Source organism: Sorex fumeus, unplaced genomic scaffold, assembly GCF_029834395.1.
Source record: "Sorex fumeus unplaced genomic scaffold, SorFum_2.1 ptg000130l, whole genome shotgun sequence".
Lineage (NCBI taxonomy): Eukaryota > Metazoa > Chordata > Mammalia > Eulipotyphla > Soricidae > Sorex > Sorex fumeus.
This window is the reverse complement of record NW_026606187.1, coordinates 728,876-745,294: the sequence shown is the minus strand read 5'-3', so window position 1 is coordinate 745,294 and position 16,419 is coordinate 728,876. Positions and strand designations below refer to the sequence as shown.

Genomic DNA, 16,419 nt, shown 5'->3' with positions numbered 1-16,419 from the left:
CGGGGGTTAAGGTTCGATCCCTGGCACTGCCCATGGTCCCCCAAGCACTGCCAGGAGTAAGCCCCGAGCACAGAGCCAAGAGCAAGGCCAGGGAACAGAGCCAGGAGTAAGCCCTGGGCACCACAGGGCCTGGCCCCAAGACCATAACAGTAATAACAAGTTGATAGAACCCAATATATTCCAACGTTTGAGAGATGGCCGTGTCGGCCAAGGTGAGCAGGGGCTCAAGCAGGCATTCCCTGGACATACCAAGCCCTCCCTTTGCTCCCCAAGGAGAGATTTCTCAATCCCAAGAAAATCCCAAATTTTGTGCAGAAGAGAAAGAAACTGGAAATGGAAAACTGCTCTGCAAAAGACATCTTAAGAAAATGAGAAAACAAGCCACAGAATGGGAGAAAACTGCAGAGGACCTCTCATCTGACAAAGAACAGTTTCTCTGGCAAAGGGCTATTATCCCAGCTGACAAACACACTTCAGACTCAAGAAGAAGGAAGTCGGGGCTGGAGCAATAGCACAGCGGGTAGGGCGTTTGCCTTGCACGTGGCCGACCCAGGTTCGATTCCCAGCATCCCATATGGTCCCCCGAGCACCGCTGGGAGTAATTCCTGAGTACATGAGCCAGGAGTAACCCCTGTGCATCGCCAGATGTGACCCAAAAAAGAAAAAAAAGGAGATCAACAACCTGATTAAAAATTGGGCAAAGGAGGGGCTGGAGCGATAGCTCAGCGGGTAGGGCATTTTTCTTGCACGCGGCTGATCCGTGTTCGATTCTCAGCATCGCATATGGTCCCCTGAGCACCACTGGGAGTAATTCCTGAGTGCATGAGCCAGGAGTGACCCCTGGGCATCATCAGGTGAGACCCAAAAAGCAAAAAAAAAAAATTGGGCAAAGGAGGTGGACAGACACAAACATGCAGGATAGACACAGATGGACAGAGTCCACCCTGATGTCACACGTCACAAGGGCTCTCAGGGGAGAACACCCGTGGGAAGAGCCGGGGCAGGGGACTCCTGGAGGCACCTCTTTCTATCCTTATTTTGTTGGGGCTTTTTTCTTTTTTTCCAGGCGGGTTTCCGTGCTCAGGAGACTCGGGGGCTGGCGGCTCAATGCAGGGGTCCGAGGACACAGCACGGCTCCCTCAGTGGGGCTGAGTTCCGGGTAACCCCCGCGGTGCTGGGGTCTCCAGGGCTGCACCTGGTGGGGATGGTTGATTTTTTTTCACGGATGAATGTTGAATGACTGGAGAGATAGCACAGCGGGTAGGGCTTGCAAGCGGCCGACCCAGGTTCGATTCCTCCAACCCCTCTTGGAGAGCCCAGCAAGTTACTGAGAGTATCTCGCCCTCACGGCAAAGCCTGGCAAGCTCCCCGTGACGTATTCGATATGCCAAAAAACAGTAACAACAAGTCTCACAATGGAGACATTGCTGGACCCGCTGGAGGAAATCAATGAATAATGGAAGACAGTGACAGTGAATGTTGAATCTTGCCGAAAGCTTTCTCTGCATGGATGGTATCATATGGTTTTAGCCTTCCCTTTTGTTGATTTGCACCTGTTGATTCATTGTTGTATCCCTGGGATCAATCCCACCAGATCATGGTCCATGAGCCTTTGGAGATAGTGTCGGATTCGGTTCACGAAGTTTGTTGTGGCTCTTTCACTGACAGCCATCAGGGATGTCGTTTTCCTCCTTCGGGACTTCTCTGTGACATCTCGTGACATCTCTGTGACATCCTCGTGACATCTCAGTATCTGTGCAACATGGCTTCAGAGATGTGGTTGGAAAGGAGTTCAATTTCTTTGCAATTTTTTTTTGGGGGGAGGAGCACACCTGGTGGGCTCAGGGCTTATTTCTGGCTCTGTGATCAGGGATCACTTCTGGTGGGGTTAGGCAAGCGCCTTACCTACTGTACATCTCTCCAGCCCCTATTTTATTTTTCACACCTGGGTCCCACCCAGGTGATGCTCGGGGGTTACTGCTGCTCTGCATTCACTCTGGCAGTGCTCGGTGGGTGGGGGGAGCCATATAGGATACTGGGTATAGAACCCGGGTTGGCCGCGCACAAGGCAAGTGCCCTACTTGTTATACTATTGTTCCGGCCCCTTCTCTATTTTTGGAAGAGCTGGAGGGACGTAGGCAGTGTCTTCTTTGAAGACTTAGCAGAACTCACCCGGGCCCCATCTGGTTCTGAGCATTTGTTCTGGGGAAGGGGGTCCCTGCACACACACCCCACACCAGGTCAGCCCCCAGCCGGCACCACCCTGGAGAGAGCAGCCTGGTGGGGTCCGTGCGTTGCTGGGGACCTGGGGCGCCTGTCTTCCCTGTGAAGGGGGGCTCTAGCTGGATAACGGGGGCAAGGGTCTCCTCACTGAGAATGGGGGCAGGGGCTGACCAGCTGCCTCTGCGCTCCTCTGGCAGTACCTCAAGGTCCTGTGCCCACGCAGAGATGCTGAGACGCAGCTCAGAGAGTGGGGGCAGGCAGGGTGGGGTACTGGGTGATCTATTCCAGGGGCTAAGCGGCCCGGGTGGGACTCTCCAAGCAGGTGGGGTGCCACAGGGTGGGAGTGAGGGGGAAGCAGGGACTTGGGGAGTGACTGAGGAATGGGGTGTCCAAGGGGATCAGGCAGAGGGTGGTGGCAGAAGCGGGGCCCTTGGGCATTGGAATGAGACTGAACAACTGCTGCGCGCAGGGTTTTTGAAACGAGATGAAAACGTGGCTGAGTGGAAGGACCACGGCTTGGAGACTGTCCCATTTGCATCCCCTCTCCCCACAATTTTAAGTGCCTGGGACTGGCACAGCTGGCAGCTAGACCAGGGAAGGAGGCTTGAACAGGTCTGCAGAGTAAGGCGGGGGGCGGGGGGATGCATGAGCGGAGCGTAGAGGTGAGCTGTGGGTGTTCTTGGTGGGCCCCGCCCGGCGCGCGCTACGAAAGACCAGGAGGGACCTCGCCTGGGCGCGCCCAGCGTCCTGCACTGCGGGTGACCGGCCGCTAGAGGGCGCGCGGCGCCCACACACGGGGAGTTTGGCGGCTTCAGAATTCTTGGTCGGAAAAGGAAGGTTTTCTGATTTTTCAGCACACGAGACCTAGGTTCAAGAGCTAAATCCGGATCTCATTACGTGCCGCCCGTGCAACCTGGGCCGGGTTACACCGCAGCTCTGTGACCCAGTTTTATCTGCTAAAACAGACACATCCGTTATGAAGGGTGTGTGTGTCTGTGTGTGTCTGTGTCTGTGTGTGTGTCTGTGTGTCTGTGTTGATCTCTCTCTCTCTCTCTCTCTCTCTCTCTCTCTGTCTCTCTACCCCCCCTCCTCCTGCTACCCCTCAGGCAGTCCTGCCCAACCTGGGATGGAAGTGGGGTGCACCCAGTGTCCCTTCTCCTGCTCAGTCTGGGTTTTCCTCCTCTCACACCTCACCCCGGGATCCATACCTGCCATGGGCTGACCCTCTGGACCCCACCCCCTTCTCCAGAGCGCCCAGTGGAGTAGCCACACATTAGGGTCCCTTCCTGCTCACCTGCTCCCAGACCGGCGGGGTGGGGGGGGGTTGCAGAAATAAAGAAGACCCTTTAGGCAAGGAATCGGGGACCAAAGAGAGCAGCCGTGGGTCCTCAGCCAGTCACAGATCTAAAGACCTGTTCAGACTTGGCCCCCAGCAAACACACACACGCACGCACACGCACATGCGCACGCTCACACTCGTACACACTCATGCACTCACACACTCGCGCACACACATTCATACACACATACAGACACATGCACCCACACTCACAGGCATACACAGACACATGTACACAGTCACACTCACACTCCCGCACCCTCACCCCTGTTGGCCATGTCTCCTCATTTCCTCTGCTGCTGGTGGAGTACAGCTCTCCTCCGTCCCCTTCTATCGCAGGGCGTGCTGTGACACCCAAGATGCACCTTGACCCTCTCTGCTCCTCTTTGGAAGCAGCTCCCAGCTCCCAGGACACTTCTGTCTTCTCCGGCTCCTCAGCCTCCTGCCTGCGCCTCAGGGCCTTTGCACTAGCCTGTGAGACTTCCAGTGTGCTCTGTATGTGGCCCCTTTACTTCTTCCCAGGGGACTCATGCCTAACCCTGGACCCAGAGGCCTCCCCATCTCCCGGGAGTTGGCACCAGCTCTGCGCCCTCAGACACGATGAGCAGACACAGAAGCGGGAAGTCACGTGGGAGCATGTGGGTGGCTGCAAGGACCAAGTAATGCCAGGCAAGGCCATGCTGGGGGTCCCATGTCTGCCCCAGACAGCCTGATGCTCGTGGCTGGCACCTGACCGTCTTTGATCAGCACTGACTGGCGTTTAGACCTCCCACTCCAGCGCTGAGGCTGTTCCTGGCCACGGGCCACCCCAGGGCTCGCCTGTCTGGGGGCTGCCTCCCAGCCCAGCACTTTGCAATTCTTCTGTCTTAGCAGGGGCGTGGGGCCACACCTAGCGAAGCTCAGGGGTTTCTGCTGACTCTGCACTCAGGGATCACTCCTGGTGGTGCTCAGGGGACCATAGCAGGTGGTGGGGGGGAGTGAACCCGGGTCGGCTGTGTGCAAGACAGCGCCCTCCTCACTGTACTATTGCTCTGGCCCCAGTACTTTGCAATTCTTTTTTTTTTTTTTTTTGGGCATTTTGGGTCACACCAAGCAATGCACAAGGGTTCCCCCTGTCTCTGCACTCAGGAATTACTCCTGGCGGTGCTCAGGGGACCCTATGGGATGCTGGGAATTGAACTCGGGTTAGCCACATGCAAGGCAAATGCCCTCCCCGCTGTGCTATCACTCCAGCCCCAACTTTGCAGTTCTTAACAGCTTCGTCTTGGAAACTGCCAGCCCTGTCTGTTGCAGGCACTCCCCTCGGGGGTCAGGCAGGGCCTAGACTCCACTGAGAGTCTTTGTGTCTCCAGTGCCCAGGAGCAGGGCCACCAGGGGTGAGTGAGAAGCTGCCTCCTTCCTGCTCTGAACCAGAGGCCACACTCTCCGCATACCCTCCCCAGTTCCATGCTCCAGCCTGGGAGCCGGCAGGGGGCCGGGGACCAGAGGGCCCAGGACAGAGGGTGGCTTTGGGTGGCCATCTTGGGGTTGAGAGAGAAAATTATCCTCCTGACACATATGCCACCACACACACACCATACACACAGCACACACCACACACAGACACCACACCATACACACATCACAGACACTACCACAAGACACTACACCCACTGACACTACACAGAAACCACACACACCGCAAAACATACCACACAGACTTACACGTGTATGGTGTGCCACACACACACTATCACAAGACACTACACACACAGACACTACACACAGACACCACACATACCACAAAACACACTACACACAAACACACCATACACAGACACCACACAAACATTACACACACCACACACACCACCACAAGACACTATACACATACACCACACACAGACACCACTTACACACCACAGAACACACCACACACAGATACCACACACCACAAAACATACCACACACCACATCACACATCCGCATACCACATACAGACATCACCCATACACACAACCACACACCACACACATATACACTCATGACACAAACACACCACATGTAGACAAACACCACACATACCACACATACATGTGCATAACACATGTACACACACTACCACATGCATATACACACATGACACATATACACATCAGCATCACACACACGTACACATCACACACACACTGCGCCTAAGCAGAGACTGAAGTGAGCCAGCCCAAGTCCTTTCCCACCTGGCCTCAGTCTCCACATCCGGGAGCTGGGCCACACATCCAGCCTGAGAGGCAGTATCCCCGTAGCGGGTGGAGGCTGAGGTCACGGTTCCCTCCGTCACAGGGACTGTCGGAAAGGTCCTGAGTCAGGGCTCAGTTTCCACCCCCGCGTCCCCAGTTCCCAGAGAGATTGGTGACAGGTGACCTGGATTCGCAACCCTGTGACGGCCTGTGCCCCGGGGAACTTGGTGCCAGCCAGAGCTCGGGCGGCTGCAGGTACAGGGGCGGCCACAGTGGCCTCAGACTGCAGCGGCACCAGCTACAGACTCAATGCCCGGGCACTGCCAGGCAGTCCAGCCCCTCCCTCCCCTGCCCAGCCCCTCACCCCACTCGCTTTCTCCAGGATTCGCTTAATTAGCCAAGCTCATTAACTCCCACGGGCTTCTCCGCCCCACCTAATTAACTGACTTAATTAGGCTGCGGCCCGGCCCCCAGCACCTGCCCCCTCTCCCGGCTCTCCCCCAGGCCCGATGAGAGGCCCCCGCAGCAGCCTGGAGATCAGCAGCCTCTGGCAGGGGGAGGATGACTGAGGCGAGTGGAGGGGTGAGGTGGGCGGGCGGGCACAGGCGGGGAGCGAGGGCCTGGGCTGTGAGCCTGCTTGGGTTTGAGCCCTTGCCCTGCCCCCAACATCCTCACGTGGGGGCAGTCTCATGCGCCCGCCAAATGCACAGATCCCTGCTTATTAAACAGCCGGCAGCCAGTTCCTGAATGCAGGGTGCAAGGGGCACCCAGCCAGAGGGCCTGTGTGGAGGGCAGCTGAGGGGCCAGCTAGGACAGGCCCTGAGCCCTGAGAGTTTCAAGGGACAACAGGCAAGAAGGCTGCAGGCGGCCCCAAGAGGCTGGCCTTGTCCCCTTTTTTTTTCTTTTTGGGTCACACCCGGCAATGCACAGGGGTTACTCCTGGCTCTGCACTCGGAATTACTCATGGCGGTGCTTGGGGGACCCTATGGGATGCTGGGAATCGAACCCGGGTTGGCTGCGTGCCAGGCAAACGCCCTCCCCGCTGTGCTATCGCTCCAGCCCCAGACCTTGTCCCTTTAGAGCCCCTGCTCTCAGCTCCCATGCCTCAGTTTCCCCTCTTGGGGAGGCCAGGCCATGTGGCTGTGCCAGGCACACTTAGAGCATCTGTGGACTCACCTGACAAAGGTGAGGATGTGAAAGCCAGGGCTGGGGGCTCCGTGGGGAGCCAGTGAAGGAAACTGGGCCATTGGCCGCATGGGGCTGCCAGGCGGGGGAGCACAGGCTCTGGCCGGGAGGAGGGACTGTACTGAGGGGGCACCAGAACCCAATACTTGTGGTGGGCTCCGTGTCCTGTGGCCCAGCTAGAACAGAAACCCCTGGAGGCATCAGGCTGGCCATGCCGGGCTCCCTTCAGGTAGGCCCTTTAAGAAGGCGAGTGAGCAACTGAATGAATGAACAAATAAATGAATGAGTGAAAACCCTGTCCAGGAACCCAGGGAAAGGAGCTCTTACAGCCAGACACCCCTAGGGACCCTCACAGCTCATCGCATGACCCCAAGGACTCCCCTACTCCAGGGATCTGAACCTCCTGTTTTTTGGGGGGTGGCCTCAAAGCGCTGAATGCTGAGGACAAAGAGTGGCGGGGTTAGAAGAGAAAGTCATTTCCCCTGCGTTGTATTTATTTATTTTGATTTGGGGGGGCGGGGGGTTTCGCGGAGTCACTCCCGGAATTGCGGTCAGGAATTACTCCCGGTGGGCTTGGGGGGGGGGGGACCCTGCGGGATGGGCTGCCGGGGATGGAACCCTGCGGGCGCCCTGCCCATCGCCCGCGCGCGCCGCGTTCCCGGGATGCTCCAGCGGCGGTCAACCGGCTCAGTGGACGGCTCCGCGTGGACTGGAGGTCAGGTGCGGCCGAGGCTCCCCGCTGCAGGCTGCTGCCCTCGGCCGGGGCCTCCCGCTGCCCTCGGTCAGGGCCTCCCGCTGCGGCGGGCACAGGCGGAACGTGGCGCGGCGGGGACTCGCGCGGGAACGCTGCGCTTCACACGGGCGCCGTGGCCGGGGGACCCGGGACGCGCGGGCGCCGCTGGGCAGCCGGCCCGCACGCTGGGCCTCTCTGATCTCCGGGCGGAACGCTCGGTTTCCAGAAGCTCTTGATGGTGCCGGAGCGAGAATGAATGAAAGAAATGAAAATGCTGAGTAAATGCTCAGACTCAGGAGGTAGCAGAGTTTCCTGGCAAGTAGAAAAGAAAGGAAAAGGACCTCCCCGTTGGGGCGAAACTGGGTATAGGACTAAGTTAACCATGGATCCGGTTTGTGGAGGGGTTATAGGAAAACTGGGGTCTTAATGTTACAGAGAATGAAGGGAAGTGAAGGATAAAGGTGTGTGTGTGTGTGTGTGTGTGTGTGTGTGTGTGTGTGTGCGCGTGAGCGCGCATAGATCCTTTCATTTTTATCAGTTTGGTTTTTGGGTCACACTTGGTGATGCTCAGGGGTTACTTCTGGCTCTGCACTCAAGAATTACTCCTGGAAGAGCTTGAGGGACCGTATGGGATGCCGGAGACTGAACCCAGGTTGGCCACATGCAAGGCAAGTGCCATACTCTGGCCCAGGTGAATGTCTTTTGGAATGAAAATTGGGCTTTGCCTTTCCAGTTGACAAGAATGCTACAGAGAATTCAAGAATCCAACAGATCCTCGTCTGGCCCTTTGCTTAGGTGCTGCCTGCTATTCGAGCCTTCCCGCAAGCCTAGGTTCTGGGGCAGAATTTCATGTTGGATAATTGTTAACTCCCTGTTTATCAGAAAGAGCCCAAGAATTCACAGAAAGTCAAAAATGTAGGATGGGGCAGCCAAAAATGGGACCCCTTGGGGCCGAAACCTTGCGTGTAGCCGACCCGGGTTTAATCCTTGGCACCCCATATGGTCTTCTAAATACCACCAAGAGTGATTCCTGAGCAGAGTCAGGAATAAGCCCTGAGTATTGCCGGGTGTGCCCCACCACCACCTACACACACACACACACACACACACACACACACAATGGAACCTCACAGCAGCTAGCGTGGGAAAACAGTGGCTTCCTCAGCTGCTGACTACACACCTGGGCCTCAAATACCTACCCCCACAGCCCCCTAAACTGAGCCGACTCCCAGGGACCCTGTCAGCTGAGGGGCTGGTCCCTAGTTTGCAGTGTCCTGGGCCACACAACTGTGGTCACTCCTGTACGGCGTGACCATCATAATGCAGACGGACTAGCTGCCTCTCCATCACACTGGGCACATGAGCCATCAGAGCATCCAGGGTCAGACTGGAGAAGCCCCCCAGTGCCCACCTTTCCCCCAGCTGGAGCAATGTTCCACAGGTGCGTTTCAGCAGAGGGCTAGGGTTTGCCAAATCCTCTCATTCTGAAATATTCGATGTGTCCTCTCCAGTGGACAGAAACGACTGGCATGGCCCTCTCCATTCTCTCCAGCTGTAGCAGGAACATCTGACACATCAATGGAAACCTCAAGGGCTGATGTGCCGGTCCCAGGCCTGGGCTTCCTGGTCCCAGTGCTTCTTGCACCAAGTGGCAGTGGATGCCCCTTTCTGCGCTCCCCTCTCGGGCCAGCACAGAAGAGAGCGCTGGGCGGTCACTGGAGACTTGTTTTCTGACGTTTCTTCTGTGTTACTATGGAAATTACAGCCAAGTTTCATCTCTGGGTTCTGCTATCCAAATCACCCGTCAGGACTGTCTCTGGAAAGGCAGCATTGCCATGGATACAAACTTTGAGCTGGCAAGAGAGGAGCATTCCTGGGTGTCAAGGAAAAGGTGCCATGGGGCGGCCACTGCTCTAGTTCCATCCTCCTCCAAGAACCAGGCCCAGAGGGGTCAGATGCAGGAGGGAAGTCAGGAGGAAGGAAGGAAGGAAGGAAGGAAGGAAGGAAGGAAGGAAGGGAGGGAGGGAGGGAGGGAGGGAGGAAAGAAGAAACAAAGGAGAAAATGAGAGGAACGAGGGAAGAAGAAAGAAGGAAGGAAGGGAGGGAGGGAGGGAGGAAGGAAGGAAGGAAGGAAGGAAGGAGAAAACGGGAGTAAGGAGGGAAGGAGAAGAAGGAAGAAAGGAAGGAAGGAAGGAAGGAAGGGAGGGAGGGAGGGAGGAAGAAAGGAAGGAAAGAAGAAACAGGAGAAAACGAGAGGAACGAGGGAAGAAAAAAGAAGGAAGGAAGGGAAGGAGGGAGGGAGGGAGGAAGGAAGGAAGGAAGGAAGGAAGGAAGGAAGGAAGGAAGGAAGAGAGGAAGAAAGGAAGGAGAAAGTGGGAAGGAAGAAGGGAAGGAGAAGGAAGGAAGGGAGGAAGGAGGAAGGAAGGAAAAGAAAGGAAAAAAGGAGGGAGGGAGAGAAAAAGATGGAAAACGGGAGGAAGGAGACAGAAGAAAGGGAGGAAGGAAAGAAGAAGAAAGGGAGGGAGGGAGGGAGGGAGGAAGCTAACAAGTGCCTTAGGCTGCAGCGCCATGTTGAGATTTCCCAGCTGAAGACAGCGCAGGAGTTAAATCCTTGCCTTGCACTTGAAGTACCACAGGCTCAACCCCCAGCACCCCACACAGTCCCCTAAGCCCTGCCAGGAGTGATCCCCGAGCACAGAACCAGGAGTAAGCCCTGAGCACAGCCGGTGTGGCCCCAAAGCAAACTAACCAAAGAAGGTTCCACGGAAACCAGTGGGGAGCCCTTGGCCCCGGTCTGCCTGCGGTGACTCCGGGAAAGGGCGCTCAGGTCACCGAGCCCCAGAGGCTTCCCTCTGTGACACTAGAGACACCCCAGCATTTGGAGACAGGGGTGCGTCTCCACGGCCAACCACATCCAGCACCCCCTGCCCACCGCCCCCCCAACAGTCATGGCTCTAACTTTTCTGCATTTGGCAGCAGGTCTGTCCCGCGTCCCCTCTCAGTTCCACCCCACAATCCTCTCTGGTCATCACCCCCACCTCGGTCCCCGCGCACGGCAGGACTCTGTGAGTCACACAGGCTATGATTTTGTCCTCAGGCCTCTTTTGGGCTGGAGCGATAGCACAGTGGGTAGGGCGTCTGCCTTGCAAGCAGCCAACATGGCCGACCCGAGTTCGATTCCTCCGCCCCTCTCGGAGAGCCCGGCAAGCTACCGAGAGTATTCGATATGCCAGACACAGTAACAACAAAGTCTCCAATGGAGACGTTACTGGGCCCGCTCGAGCAAATCGATGATCAACGGGAGGGCCTTTACCTTTACCTTTACCTTGCCTCTTTTGGGACACCCATGGACCCACCATAGCAGTGCCATTCCCATGTGTTTTCTGACCTGTCCCCCTCTTTCTTTTATTTCTTTTTAAAATTGATTCATTTTTTAATTTTATTTCCCCCTTCCACTTTATATAAACACTGTGGTTTACGAAGTTGTTCATGATGATTTGTTACAGACATTCAAAATTCCAACACCAACCCCACCACTATTACACCTTCCCATCACAATTATTCTCAAATTTCCCAACCACTCCGTAAGCCTCCCCCCGCCACAAACCATAGCAGGCAGGCCCTCAATAAGTTATTTTATATTGCTTGTTACAAATAATTTGCTAAAAGATCAAAATATGTTTCCTTAGAAGAAAGTTAGTGAAGATTGTTGTGGCTCACCATGGAGCTATCAAGCCCACATGTAAGAGATTACTAACATGTTGGGACAGGTTAAGCCTTCTGTGTTACTATTTGGTTAGTCAGGATTGGTTGCCATTCAGTGTCACATCCCATCTAATCTGGAGTACTACTACGGATTATCGGTGTTGTAGAATTTGGAGATGTTGCACTGCTGTGCACTCCAGGAAGTTAAAAATTTATACATGGTGTTAAAGCTGGAGATTTTTAACTGGGTGGTGGCCGTGTGTGGGTGTGTGTGTGTGTGGTGTGTGACTACCAAGGCTTCCGGAAGTACAGGGAGATGGGGGAAGTAGCCCATCCCAACTCTGTGGAAGCCTAGAGATTTCAATCAGAAAACCCGCACATCTGAGTTTTTCAATAGATTAATTTCTGGATGAGGCTTGTCCCGAGCAGTGGAGTCCGGCTGGGAATATGGTGGTGATCGTGGAGTGTGGAGGTTTTCGGCTGTTGGCACTCTGCTAGGTTGGCGCGGGGCTCACCTACCCCCTCCCAGGTTGCTTCAGTACGACTCAGCATTGCACGGGATCTGGAATCTCTGCCCTGTGCCCTCTTCCTAAAAATATCCTGTACAAACATGCCTCGACTGGCTTGAGGTTCCCTTCTAGTTCAACCCTTTGAGCTGACCCAGAGTCACTTTAATCTGGACTTCTCTCCTTCCAGGCTGGGCTGGGTCCAGAGCTCATGGGGTCCAAAGTGGCAGCAGCCACAACTTCCAATGTTCATGGCAGCCGCCTGCTGTGCTCCTTTTGGGGATCAGGACTTGCCTCCCTGCAGAGCTCAGGGGGTGTGTGGGGATTTGATGACCTACAACGCTCTTTGGCAAACCTTTGCTAATTGCGTATTTAATAATAAATCCCCAGCACAGAGATCAGGGAAGGCTGGCGTGGGAGGTGGCCTTGAGCAGCATTATTGGTGATCATCCCGGCTGGGAGCGTTTCAAGGCCTGACTCTACCCTCACCGTTGGTAGGGAGATGACTGTCCCCGTCTGTGAAAAGAGGAAAGTCTCCTAGGTCCTGATGCTCTGGGCATCGTTGTTAAGACACAGGAAGATGTTCTTCTCTCTTCCGTGACCCCCACCTGCCTGCTAGCTCACACCCCTCCGTTAGTTTCTTCGCAGCAACAAAGCCCAATAAGGCCTGGCTCAGAGAGGCTTCCGGCAAGGTGAGGATCAGCATGGGGAAATCCGCTGTGCTAATTAGCAGCAGAGGGAAGGGTAGGAGGGGAAAGTGTCAGAGAAAGTGTTGGTGGTACTGCTGGAGGGTGGATGGGGGTGAACTTGTTTTGTTTTTCCCATTTTTTCTTTTTTTTTTTTTTGGCTTTTTGGGTCACACCTGGCAATGCACAGGGGTTACTCCTGGCTCTGCACTCAGGAATTACCCCTGGCGGTGATCAGGGAACCATATGGGATGCTGGAATCAAACGCGTGCAAAGCAAACGCCCTACCCGCTGTGCTATCGCTCCAGCCCCCTCCATTTTTTTCCTTTTGAGGCCACACCCGGAAGTGCTCAGGGTTCACTCCTGACTCTGCATTCAGGCATCAATCCTGGAGCGGCTCACCAGGTGTGCTACATGCAGGGCAAGTGCCCTACCTGCTGTACTACTGATGCACCTCCTTTGTCTGTTTCAGTTTGGTTTGGTTTGGGGGCTACACCCGGCACTGCTCAGGGGTTACTCCTGCACTCAGGAATTGCTCCTGGTGGTGCCCAGGGGACCAACTGGGATCCTGGGGATAGGACCCAAGTCACCTGCATGAAAGGCAAACGCCCTCCCCTGTGTACTCTCACCATCTTTTCTTTATGCAGGCATTGTGATTTACAAAACTGTTCACAGACTTCCATGCCCCACCGATGTCCCCAGGTTACTTCCTGCCATTGGAGCTCTCTGGGGAGGCTGTCATAGCCTCAGGTACAATTGAGGGTGCCTTCTGCTTGTTCACCTAGAGAAGGCAGAGGTGGGGGGCACTGCGGGATTTTTCTCTGCATGCAGTTCATGTCTCTGAACTGGGGTGATAGGCCACGTAGTCTGGGGACCTCTTTGTAGGCAGCAGAAGCAGCATATGGCAGAAGCGTGAGAAAGCAGGCATTCTTGAATACTGGTGAGTTCAAGGCTGAATGGGGGAATCGGGGATCTCAGAGAAGAAAGGCAGGAAGGCCCCCGAAGGCAGAAGGCTTTGGTTTTCGGGGGGTGTTCATTATGGAGTGACTACTCCTGATCATGTGCTCGGGGTGGCTTCCAGCAGAGCTCAGAGGACTATGAAGTATCTGTGCCCAGTTCTTCACTAGACTCGTGTTCTCCAGCCCTTTGAGCACCTCCCTCGCTCCAGGCAGAAGGCTTTGAAATGCGGGATAAGGAGTTTTAACCCCAGAGGGAGCCATGAGTTATATAGAGGATGAACCCAGTCTACCGTGTGCTTCACGGTACTGAGGGTCCCAGAACTCAGATTCTAGAAAAAGGAGTGTAGAGAGAGGAAGGGAAGAGACGCTGGGAACCAGGCAGTGTTCTCATGAGCAAACTGGGTTCCACAGCCAGATGCTCCCATAACAGCTAGGCCAGGGGCTGGAGTGATAGGACGGCAGGTGGGGCCTCGCCTTGCCCACAGCTGACCAGGGTTCAATCTCCGGCATCCCATATGGTCCTCTGAGCAACCCCAGGAATAATTCCTGAGTGCAGAGCCAGGAATTATTCACCGGGTGTGACCCCCCAACAATTTTTTTTAAAAAAGAAACAAAAACAAAAACCTAGGCCATCCTGTGTCCTGGGACAAGTCACTGCCTGAATTTGAAGAATTACTTTTATTTTGTTCTTATGGTGCCAGGGAAGGAATTCAGGTCCCCACATGCGTGAGGCAAACTCCCTAGTGCCAAGGGATTACTTTTTAACAGCTAGCTGCTAGATTTTATATTACACTGTGGATTCTCTGCTTTTCCTGGAAAAATGCCATCCCACACCCAGCCCACTGTGCTCCTGTGTTCCCTCTTCACCACGCCCGGCACCCCACATGCTGATGTCATCTGCGGGGACCTGTAGGTACTTGAGTTTTCCATCTCTGGCTCTAAAAATCCTAGAAACGGTCAGGGCAGCTGGGTTCAAAAATCCTGTCAGGGAGGAGAAAACCTGAGAGAAGAGAAGAAGCTGGGAAGGTGAAGCTGTGTTGGGACTTTGTCCTGAGTAAGGAGCGTGGCCAGGTTGCCTGCTCAGTCTCTCCTAACTCCATCCTCAACTTCCAGTTTCAAACCCACAAGACCTCTTCACACCAAGGTGGTACCCTGATCCCAGCTGCACCCCCAAGACTCCCAGGAATCCTGGTCTCTTTACTGCAGGGTCAGAAAACCAACCGGGGTGGGCGCGGGCTTCCAGCCCCAGGCTTCCGTGTACAGATGGAGCTGTCAGGGAGACCTCGGAATAAGACGGATGGACAGACGGGCAGACAGAAGGATGCATCCATGAGGCTGAAGCGATAGCACAATGGGTGGGGCATTTGCCTTGCACGCGGCTGACCTGGGTTCGATTCCCAGCATCCCACATGGTCTGGTCACCCAGCACCGCCAGGGGTAATTCCTGAGTGCATGAGCCAGGAGTAACCCCTGTGCATTGCCGGGTGTGATCCAAAAAGCCAAAAAAGAAGAAAAAAAGGATGCATTCATGAGTACACAGCCCACCCTGACAGACGGACAGAAGGATGCGTCCATCGATACACAGCCCACTGCGGGCCTGGGCCGTTTCCCTTCTAGAAGCAGACACGGGCACCCCCAAGAACAGACTGGGACAGTCTGGGGCAGCGCGGTCCCTCCGGGTTCAAGAGTCTGGACCAGGTGACACTCTCAGCCTCCCCCGGGGTCCTCTCCTAACCTCGTTCTCGTCCCCTCGTGGGCTCTGACCTAGAAAAATGGGGGTGGCGGCGAGACCCGGAGCCCACGGGCGCTAGGACCCAGCGCGGCCGGAAGGCGGGGTGGGGGCCCCGAGAGCGGCTCCCCGGGCGCCCGCGCGGGAGGGCGCGGCGGCGGCGGCGGCGGCGGGCGCGCGCGCGGGGCGGCGGGGGCGCGCGGGCGGGGGCGCGGGCGCGCGCGCCGCGCGGGGCGGACAAAGGGGCGGGCGGCGGCGCGCGCGCCGGGGGGCGGAGCCCGGGCCGGCGGGCAGGTGCGCGCGGGCCGGAGGGCGGAGCCGCGAGGCCGCGATGGAGCGGAGCCCGGGCGGGCGCCGGGGCCGGGGCCCGAGCACCAGGCGGAGCGCGAGCCGGAGCCGCAGTCACTGCCCGGACCAGGCCGGGGCCCGCGAGCGCAGGGCCCGGCTGCTCGCGGCGGCGGCGGCCGAGCCCCCCAGCGGCTGAGGGCCCTCCGCGAGCCCCCGCCGGCGGACCCCGCGGCCGGGCGGCGCGGGGACCCCCTGTCCCAGGAAAGCGGGAACCCCTGCAGCTCCCGCAGAGCGCTCGCCCCCGGGCAGGCGGAAGCTTCCTCCGCATCCAGAAGCCAGCGACCACCCTGCGGCGCCGAGAAGCCCCCACCCCACCGATCCGGGCCCCCGGGACGCTTTGCCTGCCCTCCCGGCAGGGACCGCGGGGACCCCCGCTCGCGACCCTGCCCCTTGCAGCCGCACACCTCGAGACGCCGAGACACGGCTCCGCACGCCCCTCGATCCCGGACGCCCCCCGGCCCCGGGAGCCCGCACCCCGGGACCCGCACCGGCAGGAGGCCTCGGGACCCCTCGGCGCTGCAGGATCGGGGCGCCCGAGCCCCCCGCGGCGCCGTTCGCATCCCAGCCCATGGTCGCGGCGCCCTGAGCCCCCCCACCCCGGGCCGGGCTGACGGAACCGAGACGGCGCCGAGACCCCCCGCCGCGGCGTCCCCGCGGCCCCAGCCCAGGTAAGCGGGGTCCCGGGCCGCAGGTGGGCCAGTCGCGGCGCGCGGCCCCTCCCGCCGTAGCCATGGAGCCCGGGCTGAAGGACGTCTCTTTGTGTCTCGCTGGAGGAGCCGCCCCCTCCGCC

At 57.1% G+C, this 16,419-nt stretch overlaps 1 protein-coding gene across 2 annotated transcripts in view; it reads left to right on the top strand.

Moving 5' to 3' along the window:
* SBK1 (SH3 domain binding kinase 1) overlaps positions 1-16,419 on the top strand; it is a 41,335-nt gene that overhangs the window by 9,173 nt on the left and 15,743 nt on the right. Inside the window, exon 1 of one of the 2 annotated variants that reach the window (XM_056138841.1) lies at positions 16,034-16,297. The exons of the other annotated variant lie outside the window; for it this stretch is intronic. The gene's annotated coding sequence lies outside the window, so the exon portion shown is untranslated. Of the gene's footprint in view, positions 1-16,033; positions 16,298-16,419 lie in introns of those variants that run through there. 2 annotated transcript variants of the gene reach the window in all.